General features: G+C 41.6%; 1 pseudogene; it reads left to right on the top strand.

The window, feature by feature from the left end:
* Window positions 1-620: 620 nt before the first annotated feature.
* LOC102272062 (protein MIX23-like) overlaps window positions 621-12,586 on the top strand; it is a 47,638-nt pseudogene continuing 35,672 nt past the window's right edge.

Genomic DNA, 12,586 nt, shown 5'->3' on the forward strand with positions numbered 1-12,586 from the left:
CTCCCCAAGGTACAAAGGTATTCAGAACTTCCTCTACTAGTTTTTTTCTTTGTTTTAATCTACAGTAATTTTGAAGCAGACACTCTGGAGCATTTCCTAGCCACCGATTAGTATTTCGTGCTTGGTATGTTATTCAAGCAGGAGATGAAAATGTTAGAAAATTCTATGAGTCTATACCTACATTTGACAGGTTCACACTTCTTGCATAATTATCTTGTGGAACCCTAGAATTCTACAAAACTTGAAAATGTCTTTAGCCAGACTCTGAAGCCAAGAGTGTCTTTATTTGTCCTCAACAGCTACCAGAACGTTCAGTACAGCATTTTGTTAACACACATAACCAGAGCTGTACTTTTTCCTCTGATAGACTTTATACTTGTATCAAAAGGGCTGGTCATTTATTTTCCTCTGAAATTTCTCCTTCCTTCTCAAGGAGCAAACATTATTTACTCATAACAAAACAGAAACCTTTATTCTGACTGATTTTGTTGCATAATTATGTCAGTCCTCTTATTCTTAAAAATGAGTATATGTATGTAACCCATATATTATCTAGTATTTGAAAAATCTGATTAATTCTTCCATAAGCTCCTTTTTTTAAAAACGGGCTTTAGCTGTTTATGGAGGTGCCCAGTGGCTGTGTGAGCTGAGAGGAGTTCGCCGAGTTCCAGAAATTACTCAAGGTGAGGACGATTGATGGCAGAATAGCGCATGAATTAAACACCACGGTTCCAACAGGGTCCTTCCCTGGGAAAATTAATGCCAGCCAAATCTGTAAGCAACTTTGAGTCATTGATGGTGGCCTATGTCAGTTGGGACAGTCATTTAAAACAGTATAGCTCAGACCTCATCAGTAGTAAAACAGCTCTGAGACGAGACAGAAAAGAATTTGGATGATTTAACATTATTAAAGGAAGTTAGAAAAGAACAGACAGAGTTGAAATGGATGCAGTCAGAACTGAATGTTGAAAAAGTGGTCAATGACAGGAGCCAGGAGGTGTTTAATGAACACTGCCAAATTCACTTCAAGCCTGCAAAGAATGAATTAAAACATACCTTTCCTACACCGGCACCCGAGAGTTACAGGTTGAGTGTTGCCTCTGGAGTCAGGGGAGGAAGTGAAGTGAAAGTGTTGGTTGCTCAGTCCCACTTTTTGCGACCCAATGGACTATAGCCTGCCAAGCTCCCCTGTCCATGGAATTCTCCAGGCAAGAATACTGGAGTGGGTTGCCATTTCCTACTCCAGGGGATCTTCCCAACCCAGGGACTGAACCCAGGTCTCCTGCATTGTAGGCAGATTCTTAACCATCTGAGCCACCAGGGAAGCCCAGGTACTGCTACTGGGGTCAGGGCTGGGGGTGTTAATTCCCCATCACTTTCGACTTCTGAGCAGGACCACATTCAGGAAAGTGAATGGTTTCAGAAAAAAAATCCTCAGTGAAGGTGTAGACAGCTGAAAGTCAGCCAGAGAAGGACAATGAATCAGTGAGCTTCAAGGAATGCAAGCAGGGCCCTGACAGCATCGGCTGCGTCATATTAATCCCCAAACTCACTTTAGCTCTCCTGAGATTTTTTTTTTTATTGACATATTTGCAATGTTGTGTTAGTTTCAAGTGTATAGCAAAGTGATTCAGTTATACATCTATACATGTACATTGCAAATACTTCAATTAAAAATATACATATTCTTTCTCGGATTTCTTTCTTTCTTTCTTTCTTTTTTTTTTTTTTTTGGCTGTGTTTCACGGCTTAGATCTCCCACCAGGGATTGAGTCCAGGCCCCAGCAGTTATCACACTGACTCCTAACCACTGAACCACGAGAGAAGTCCAAGATTCTTTTCCATTATAGATTATTCCAAGATAAACAGTAGGGTTCCCTGTGCTCCACAGTAGGTGCTTGCTGTTTACCTACTCTTTATGTAGTAGCGTGTATGTTTTTAGAGTTAACTCTAAAGCAAGTGTGGGGCTGTGGGCTTCTGGGAGCAGACTCCACAGGGAGCCACCAGAATTCATTTAGAGACCTAGACGCTCGTACTCCTTATTTACATAAAAGAAATTTAGCAGAGTCATAGGTTTCTATTACCTCCATTCATGTAGAAGGAAAGGGCCATGCCAGTTAGAATACACTAATTTGGTAAATAAGTCTTACAGTTGTCTTTAGACTATTTGGGAAAGCAGAGACATCATTTATAACATCTTTGCCAGGGCAGCAAATTATCGAGTAAGACAACCTATTACTGACCTTTATTTAGAGATCAATGATTCCTCACAGAGGCCATGGCAAAAATTTCTGACGTCAGAGTAGCACAAGACTCCCTTGTTCATATCATGCATCCCAACACAAGTTGGTAATCGTTACAAATAATCACTACATCCCTACATGGAACAGGAGAGCAAGACTGATTCTCTGTGAATTTGACTTTTTTGGAGAATGTTCTCAGAATCAATATAAAGATATCAAATTGGTATCTGTTCTTCTGCATGAGTGGAGAAGAGGTAGAGGCCCTGGGTCAGATATCTTGGGTTCAAAGCTTGGACTCTGCACCCTTTCGGATGAATCTCCTCATCTGAAGAATAATCTAACCTCTCTGGGCCCATTGTCTTTCTCAGTAATATGGGAATTAACAGTAGTACCCAGATGGCTCAACCGGGAAAGAATCTGCCTGCAATGCAGGAGCTGAGGGAGACTCGGGTTCAATCTTTGGGTCAGGAAGATCCCTGGAGGAGGAAATGGCAACCCACTCCAGTATTCTTGCCTAAAAAATCCCATGGAAAGAGGAGCCTGGTGAGCTACAGTCCAAAGGGTTGCAGAGAGTCAGACACGACTGAAGCAACTGAGCACAGCACATACAGACCCTGTACCGAGCGCTGGAGCTGTTGTGGAGTTAGATAAAGAAGTCACTTCATACTGTGGCCAGGAACTTGCTCAGAAAATGTCAACAGTTATTTTAATCACTTCTAAAAGTGGCAGCTCCATTTCAGTTAAAATCTCACTATCTGACGTGTTCTTTCGGTATTGTTAAATTGAATTTGGCTGTTCATTTTAGTTTTGTTTGTGTTGAATTTGTGCTTTTTATACTTGGAGAAACACAAGATATTTATACTTTCTTTGGAAAACATACCATTATAGTAAAAATAACTTCAGCCAACATTTGAGGCGCATGCCTCCCTCAAGATTTTCTAAAAACTCTGGTCTATGTCTATAATACATTTTGTAGAAGAGCCCTTGTTACTCTTTTTCTTTAGAGTGTTTTTAGCAAGGAATTAACCATCACTGGGTTGTTATTCAAGGGAGAGGACTGTGAGCCTGCTGCTGCTGCTGGTGCTGCTAAGTCGCTTCAGTCGTCCGACTCTGTGCAACCCTGTAGACCGGGGCCCACCACACTCCCCTGTCTCTGGGATTCTCCAGGCAAGAACACTGGAGTGGGTGTGAGCCTGCTTAGAGGATTGGAAAGCGGAGGGGCTTCTGGGCATGGTGGGGTGGGCAGCTGATGCTTGAAGGTTCTCTTACCCTGTCCCTGGGTACATACAGTGGGAGCAAGGAGAGCCGTGGGGGATGGGGCCCTTTGCACTGATCATGACAGAGGAATCCCCAGATTCCTCTCCTGAGTAGGTCCAGGAATCCCAGGGGTGCCCACTGCATCCCAAGGGGCCCCCTGGGATTCCTGGTTCTATCCAAGAGAGGGATCTGGAGAGGAAAGACAGATTCCTTGCTCCAAGTAGGATGGGGCCACCAAGTCACATTAATTTAAATACAGTGAAGTTGGACATAATATATGCATCCTCTCTGACTTCTGTTGGTGACTTTTCATCTTTAGGAAGTTGCGTTGGGGAAAGGAAGTGCAGTTGTCTGGGAGGCTTAGCTGTGAAATCTCGGCAACAATGAGGACCCCTTCTGCACCTAATGCTGCCTCTCGGTGATGGAGGCAGCACTTGTCCCATCCGCAAGTTCAAAGGCAGCAACGCAGCCTCAGTCCTGCCCTGACCCAGCAGGGAATCCTGCCCTGTTATCTGTTAGTCAGCCCCTTGTTACCCTTTGCAATCTCACCATAAATTAATTGGGACTGGCATCTGTCAAGACATTAGGATCTATGCCCACGGAGGGTTCAGGTAAAATGGAAAAGCAAGCTGCTTCATTAGAAATGTGAACACTGCCTTGTCAAGAAAGGGGAAAACTGTGCTGAGTGATGAAGAAATTATTCGCATTGTCTGGGGGAAAGACTCCTCTGTATTAGTGGAAGAAGGTAAAAGCCCTGTCAGATACAAGTCAAGGAAGACGAGTAATTAATAATCAGCTCTGGGCTCGGTGTGAAAACCTGGAAAACTGAAAATGGGCTTCGGTGCCCAGGTTGTAATACCTCTGGGACCTGTGTGTGGAGTGAGTGGCAATGTTTAAAGCTCATTTGCACCATGGCTGTCCTCAATTAAGAATCAGCCCTCCATACGTATTGAGTGTGGTTCCAGACCAACTCTAGAAAGGTCCTTTGTATGAGGGGAAAAAACCAAGCAGGTGAATCTCAACCTCTGCCTCACCCTAGATCCACAAAACCGACAGACCCAGGCTCTGGCCACATGCCAACAACTGCAAATTCCATAGCTGGGAATCTTTTGCCAAGAATTTTGTCTCTAATCATTTCAACTGCAGGTGGAGGTCGGGAGGGGTGCAAGGTACTTACATGCTGGTAGCTTTCAACAGCAAGATATGTAGGGAGACAGACAGATACCCAGGACTCTATGTACCCACGAGTCCCTGCCAGACCAGAGGCCAAGGTCAAACCACTGGCCCTCCAGGGAAGCCAGCTCATTCAAATTCTGAGTAAATGTTCCCTAAAAGAAACTGACCCCAGGCATGAGATTCTTTCCCAAGTTAGGTTATCTGCAAAATGGTTTAGAGGAAGCCAAGTGGCCAAGGACTTGAACAGATGACCTTTCGAATAAATGGCAGCTCATGGGATAGAAGCTTGTTGCTTTAAAAATGAATCTTGGCGGAGCTTTCTGTGTTAGCTCTCTCTCCCCTTGGCCTGAGACCATCAGATGTGCAATTTGAAATGTTGTCCTTATCCTGTCACAAATCAGGTGGAGAGTGGCTAAGAGCCCAGGCGATCTGTTTCAACAAAGGCTAATCCAACAAAAGCTACATCCCAACAAGAGTGGGATGCAGAGCTCTTCGGGGGTGTCACAGAGAAGATCTGATCTTGGGTTCTTTGAGGCTTTGTCATTTGTTTCCCAGGGGAACAGACACCTTGAGGGTTTACTAAGTGAAAAAGTGTGTGAAGTGTTATATAAAATGAAACCACCAGACCCAGATCTCCACTGTCAGGAGCTTAGTCTCGTCTCACAGAGGTTGCTCTCTTACTGTCTCCCTCTCTCCCTTCCTTTCATCCATCCATTCCTTCTAGGTGCTTTTACTAAGTCTCAGTGGAAGCAGGAAGAAGGATGAAATAAGTCACATCCTCAGGTGGGTGGTTCTTGATCCGACCCTAAACCCTTTGCCTCTGACCTGGAGTGAGATGCAGCAGACTTCTAGGTCATTCTGCCCCCAGTCATCTCATGGCCTCAATCATGGGCCTGTACAGAGGTCCTCAGGCAGCTAGACAGCACTTTAATTCAGCATGTACACACATGCGCAGCCTGTACATACGTGGTCCTCTGGTTCTATAGGCAGAAGGCAGTCATCTAATTAATGGGGTCTCAAAACTCAAGTCACTCATCATTATCTGAAAACATGAAAACATGTAAGCCCAGCGTTATTCTACTTGCTCAAAGTTTTGTCTTACTGGTTTTTATGTTGAAAGTGTAGTTTTAAAGTCAAGTCGGGTATTAGTTGCTCAGTCCGTCCCCCACCCCCAGGCTGTAGCCTGCAGGGCTCCTCTGTCCTTGGACTTCTCCAGGCAAGAATACTGGAGTGGTTGTCATTTCCTTTTCTTGTTTGAGCTCAGCCCATCTGTACCACATTGGCCATGTAGTGAGTCTGTTCTCTAACTCTTTCCCTCTGTTGGAACCATGTTGGAACCTTCATTCATGCAGCCTGCCCTGGCATCACTGACATAATCTCATCATCCACACATTCAGTTCAGTTCAGTCGCTCAGTCGTGTTCAGCTCTTTGCGACCCCATGGACTACAGCACACCAGGCTTCCCTGTCCATCACCAACTCCCGGAGTTTACTCAAACTCATGTGCATTGAGTCGGTGATGCCATCCAACCATCTCATCCTCTGTCATCCCCTTCTCCTCCCACCTTCAATCTTTCCCAGCATCAGGATCTTTTCCAATGAGTCAGTTCTTCGCATCATGTGGCCAAAGTATTGGTGTTTCAGCTTCAGCATGAGTCCTTCCAATGAGTATTCAGGACTGATTTCCTCTAGGATGGACTGGTTGGATCTACACATTAAGTTCCATAGACTGTTCTCTGTGTGTGCATGTGTGTGTGTGCTCAGCTGTGTCCGACTCTCTAGGACCACATGTACTGTAGCCCACCAGGCTCCTCTGTCCGAGATTCTCCAGGTAAGAACACTGGAGTGGGTTGCCATCTCCTTCTCCAGGGGATCTTTCCCGACCCAGGAATCAAACCCTCAATTCTTCTCTCATTTACTCCAAAAACAATTTACAGCCTCAAATCAAAAGAGGGAAATGTGGGTCCAGCAGCCTCTGGGCAGAACTCAATTATATTGCAGTCATTCTCACCATCTACAATATGCATACATTATATTATCTTAAAAAGAGTATTATCAATATGAAAACATGACATTCAGATATTCGTACAGAAAACTAATTCATCTGTGGACCCTGCTTAATATTAAAGAGATCAGAGTACTATTACTATGTTCCTTTTATATGTAGCTTTTATACTATTATTTGTAGCTGTTATAAGATAGTCAAATATCGTTGATCTCAAATAAGATTCCATGCCTAAATAATACGAAAATTTGATCTTCGGTCCTTACAAAAAACATAGTCTCTGTAGAGACTAAATACGGCCATTCTTTTACAGTCATGATTACCTTATTAAGACAGATTTTTGTGAAAACAGCCTTCCCCAATAGCTCAGCAGTAAAGAATCTGCCTGCAAGGCAGGAGACGAGGGTTTGATCCCTGGGTCAGGAAAATCCCATGAAGGAGGAAACAGAATGGGAAAATACCCACTCCAGCGTTCTTGCCTGAAAAAAGTCCCATGGACAGAGGAGCCTGGCGGGCTAGAGTTGGGCACAACTGAGCAACTAAGCATGCATGCCCTTGTTCAAATAAACAAATCATCAGAATTGAAAATAAAGGGGTACTATGATTTATAAAGACTGCTAATTGGCTTTATTCCTCAGTTGCTTTGCACTTTAGTTGGTGGTAAATATAAACGCTTGTATCTCTTTTCCTCTTGGAAATTATGAACTTATCAGAATTGGGAACAATGGTTTTTCTATAAAGGGTACTGTTCCAGGAAGCTTGCGGATTAATGCGTACTTGTTCTGAGAAATAAACAAGGCTGTATCCTCTGACTTGTGGGAGGCACTCCCTCCTTCTATACTCTTTTTCACCCTTAATCATCAATTAATGCTTCAGCAATTCTGAAATATCCAGAATTGCAAAAAACAATTTTGCAAAATTTTACTGTATAAACATGGTGTCATTAAAGTCTGTGCATTTAGCAAAAGAGAGTTAAATACAGCTCTCATATTTATTTTTTTAATGAAAAGGGCAAGAAAAAATGAAATTTATATGCAATTCTGATTCAAGAAGGTGACCGAGCATATATGTTGGTTATCCTTCTTTCCTAAGATCCTATTTAAGTGATAAAGAACTTAAGAGTATAAGCCCATAATTGCAAGGATAATGAGAGATCTATTGGGCATCAGCAGTTGAGACATTTTCACAAATTTCTGGGAGCTGGGAAGAGGACATGAACATGGAAACAGAGATTGAAGTGCACAGGGTTATGTGCGGGGGGGGGGGTGGAGGGGGGACATGGAGGGTGGATCTTTTCTGCCTGACAGATGCCCAGAGGGGATTGAACTGGAGTCCGCATGTTAGAAAGGGCAAACTGAGAAAAAGGCTGAGAACAGATTTGCAAAATGCTGTCGGAAAACTATTTAGGATTTAGAATTCTATTAATCCAAAACATATGCCAAAATTAAGGCAAATAAAGACATTTTCAGAAGTCAGATAAAGTTTACTTGCTACATATCCTTTTTTTTTTTTTTTCCCAGCCTTAACGCCTCCTTTTTTTTTTTAAACACCAAAAACATTTTGTATTGGGGTGTAGCTGATTTATAATGTTGTGATCGTTTCAAGTGAACATTGAAGGGACTCCAATACATATTACACGTATCCATTCTCCCCCAAGTCCCCCAGCCATCCAGGCTGGCACATAACATTGACCAGAGTTCCAGCTACATACCCTTTCTTAAGAAGTTACTTAAGGATGTACTCCAGTAAAAAGGGGAGAAACCCAAGGGGAAAGCAGAAAGGCAGTTCAAGCAGTGGAGGAACTAAACCAGGATGAGCATTGCATAAATTGTTAAAGTCCTTGGGCTGCAAGAAGCGTATCATCAAGAAGAAAAGACTGGATTCCAGGCAACATATAAAGTCAGAAGCTGTAGGGAGGAGGGCAGGAAAAGCTGGTGGCAAAGTCATGTTTTTTCTTTCACTTAGAGATGTAGTTAGAAACCCCAAGAAAAAAATCTGTAAGGAATTAACAATCCTAATACGAAGCAAACTGAATTATAGCATGATCTTGAGCAGTTAATGGAGTATGACAAAAGAATCTTTATGCTAGGTACATTCTCTCATAGCGGCTTAGGGAATATGACATTCCATGGAGGGAGAAGGAAGCAAAATCATGGCTCAAAGCAAAAAAAAACCCTGAGCTTTTCAGTGAACAGTATTTACAAAGTTTTAATAAAATAATGAGCCCTGGCTTCCTGGATTTCCTCTTTTGCTAAAAATAAAGAGCACCAGGACTTTCCTGTTGCCTCAGATGGTAAAGAATCTGCCTACAATGCAGGAGACCTGGGTGCTATGCCTGGGTCAGGAAGATCCCTTGGAGAAGGGAATGGCTACCCACTCCAGCATTCTTGCCTGGAGAATTCCATGGACAGAGGAGCCTGGGATTGCAAAGAGTCAGACACGACTGTGACTAACACTTCAACACCTCAATAAAATAATCAGTTTACTGATTCTCAGTTTTTAGAGGCTACCCAACAGGGAGAATTTGGTGATTATAGAACGATGAAAATGTTTTCAGCTTTGATCATGTTAAGATGAAGGTAATCTGGAAGAGGTTGAGAGTGGAAGGATGGAGAGCAGATGAAAGAAAGAATGGAGGTGCTGATATTCCCAAGCTAGATTGTAGAGAGTCTGTAGTTTGTGTCTAAAATGAAGAAGAAATAGAAGTTGAAGTATAAATATTTACAATTATGAAAATAATCAGTTAAATAATTCAAAACTGTAATATAGCTATCAAGATTATGAGGCAAGGGAGAAGAAAGTTAAATTTAGTCTAAGTAAATAAAATTCTAATCTCTCATTGTTAGAAATCGATAGAAACTTTCTAAAATTAAGAATCAAGAAGTAGGTGTAGGTGAAATGATCAAATGACTTTTATTCTTCAGTTTGTTAATATGATGTGTCACATTGATTTATTTACAGATATTGAACCATTCTTGCATCCCTGGTATAAATTCCACTTGATGTTGGCATATGATTCTCTTAATGTATTTTTGAATTTGGTTTGCTAATGTTCTGTTGAAGGTTTTTGTGTCTGTGTTTATCAGTGATATTGGCCTATAATTTTGTGTGTTTACGTGCTATCTTTGATTTTGGTACCAGGGTGATGCCAGCGTCATAGAATGAGGTTTTTTAATTAATTTTTAAAATATTTATATTTATTTATTTATTTGCAGCATGTGGGATCTAGTTCCCTGACCAAGGATTGAACCCAGGCCCCCTGTATTGGGAACATGGAGTCTTAGCCACTGAACCACCAGGGAGGTCCCTAGCATTAATTTAGAAGTGTTCCTTCCTCTGCACTTTTTAAAATAGTTTGAAAAGGATAGGTGTTAACTCCTCTCTAAACATTTGGTAGAATTTATCTTGAAGCCATCTCATCCTGGATTTTTGTTGGGAAATTTTTCTGTTATTAATATAATTTCATTACTGGTAATTTTTTATTTCATATGTTCTATTTCTTTCCGATTCAGACTTGGAAGTTTATGTTTCTAGGAATTTATTCATTCCTAGTAAGTTGTCTATTGTATCACTATACAACTGTTCATAGTGATCACTTGTGATCCTTTGTATTTCTGTGGTATCAGTTGTAACTTTTCTTGCATTTCTTATGTTGTTACTTTGGATCCTCTCTTTTTTATTCTTGATGAGCCTGGCTAAAGGTTTATCAATTTTGTTTATTTTTTCAAAGTACCTACTCTTAGTTGAATTTTTATTTTTATAGTTTCTATTTCACTTATTTCTGCTCTGATCTTTATTATTTCTTTTCTTCTCCTAACCTTTTGTTGTTGTTGTTGTTTTTCTGGTTCCTTTAGTTGTAAGATTAGATTGTTTATTTGAGATTTTTGTTCTTTCATGAAGTAGACTCACTTTCGTGAAGTGCTAGAAACTTCCCTCTTAAAACTGCTTTTTCTGTGTCCCATCTGTTTTGGATCATTGTGTTTCCATTTTCACTTGTCTCCAGGTATTTTTAAATTTCTCCTCTGACTTCCTCAGTGACCCATTGGTTGTTTAGCAGCATATTGTTAGCCTTCTGGTCTTCCCTGGTGGCTCAGACGGTAAAGCATCTGCAAGCAATGAGGGAGACCCAGGTTCGATCCCTGGGTCAGGAAGATCCCCTGGAGAAGGAAGTCGCAACCCATTCCAGTATTCTTGCCTGGAGAATCCCATGGAAGGAGGAGCCTGGTGGGCTACAATCCATGGGGTCGCAAAGCGCTGGACACGACTGAGCGACTTCACTTTCACGTGTTTGCTTGTTTAAAGCAATCTATGTATATACATCAGAGAAGGCAATGGCACCCCACTCCAGTACTCTTGCCTAGAAAATCCCATGGATGGATTGGGCTGCAGACCAGGCCTGCATTTTGATTATTTTCAGTTGATGGTCTTTTTTTAGATGACATTTCAGGCCTGCATTTTTATTTCCCCCTCAATATTTAATATTTTTACATGATATTTCACCCCTGTTTGTTTTATGTATCCCCTAGCTCCTTACTATGGATATAGACGATTTTATTGCTTTTGTATGTTAATCTTCCTACTCGCTTTATAAGCAGTCAATCAAGAGCTTGCGACCTTTACTGTGTGTTTGCCTTTCCTAATGAGACTTTTCCTTTCATAATTTTTATATTTTTAGCTTGGGTCCTTTCTTTTCCACTTGGAAAACTGCCTTTAACATCTCTTGTAAAGATGTTTCAGTGGTGCTGCACTCTTTTTTAGCTTTTGCTTATCTGTATAAAGCCTCATGATGAAAGTGAAAGAGGAGAGTGAAAAAGTTGGCTTAAAGCTCAACATTCAGAAAACGAAGATCATGGCATCTGGTCCCATCACTTCATGGGAAATAGATGGGGAAACAGTGGAAACAGTGGCAGACTTTATTTTTTGGGCTCCAAAATCACTACAGATGGTGACTGCAGCCATGAAATTAAAAAACGCTTACTCCTTGGAAGGAAAGTTATGACCAACCTAGATAGCATATTCAAAAGCAGAGATATTACTTTGCCAACAAAGGTCCGTCTAGTCAAGGCTATGGTTTTTCCTGTGGTCACGTATGGATGTGAGAGTTGGACTGTGAAGAAGGCTGAGCACCGAAGAATTGATGCTTTTGAACTGTGGTGTTGGAGAAGACTCTTGAGAGTCCCTTGGACTGCAAGGAGATCCAACCAGTCCATCCTAAAGGAGACTAGTCCTGGGTGTTCATTGGAAGGACTGATGCTGAGGCTGAAACTCCAATACTTTGGCCACCTCATGTGAAGAGTTGACTCATTGGAAAAGATCCTGATGCTGGGAAGGATTGGGGGCAGGAGGAGAAGGGGATGACAGAGGATGAGATGGCTGGATGGTATCACCGACTCAGTATGGACATGAGTTTGGGTAAACTCCGTGAGTTGGTGATGGACAGGGAGGTCTGGTGTGCTGTGATTCACGGAGTCGCAAAGCATTGGACACGACTGAGCAACTGAACTGAACTGAAACTTCTTTCTTTCTCCTTCCAGTCTGAAGGCCAGCTTTGCCAGGTAGAATATTCTTGGTTGTAGGTTTTTTCTTTTCATCGCTCTGAGTATATGATACCATTCACTAAAAAGCCAACTGATAGCTTTATGGGAGCTCCATTGTATGTAACTTATTGCTTTTCTCTTGTTGCTTTTAATATTCTCTCTTTATCTTTAATTTTCACCATTTTAATTATAATGTGTCTTTATGTATGTCTCTTTGGATTTTTCTGGTTTGGGACTGTCTGTGATTCCTGATGTCTGTTTCCTTCCTCAGATTAGGGAAATTTTCAGCTATTGTACCTACAAGTAATTTCTCCATTCCTTTATTTGGAATGGAGAAATTCTCTATTCTCCTTCTGCAACACCTATAAT

Source organism: Bos mutus, chromosome 10, assembly GCF_027580195.1.
Source record: "Bos mutus isolate GX-2022 chromosome 10, NWIPB_WYAK_1.1, whole genome shotgun sequence".
In the NCBI taxonomy this organism is placed as follows: Eukaryota; Metazoa; Chordata; class Mammalia; order Artiodactyla; family Bovidae; genus Bos; species Bos mutus.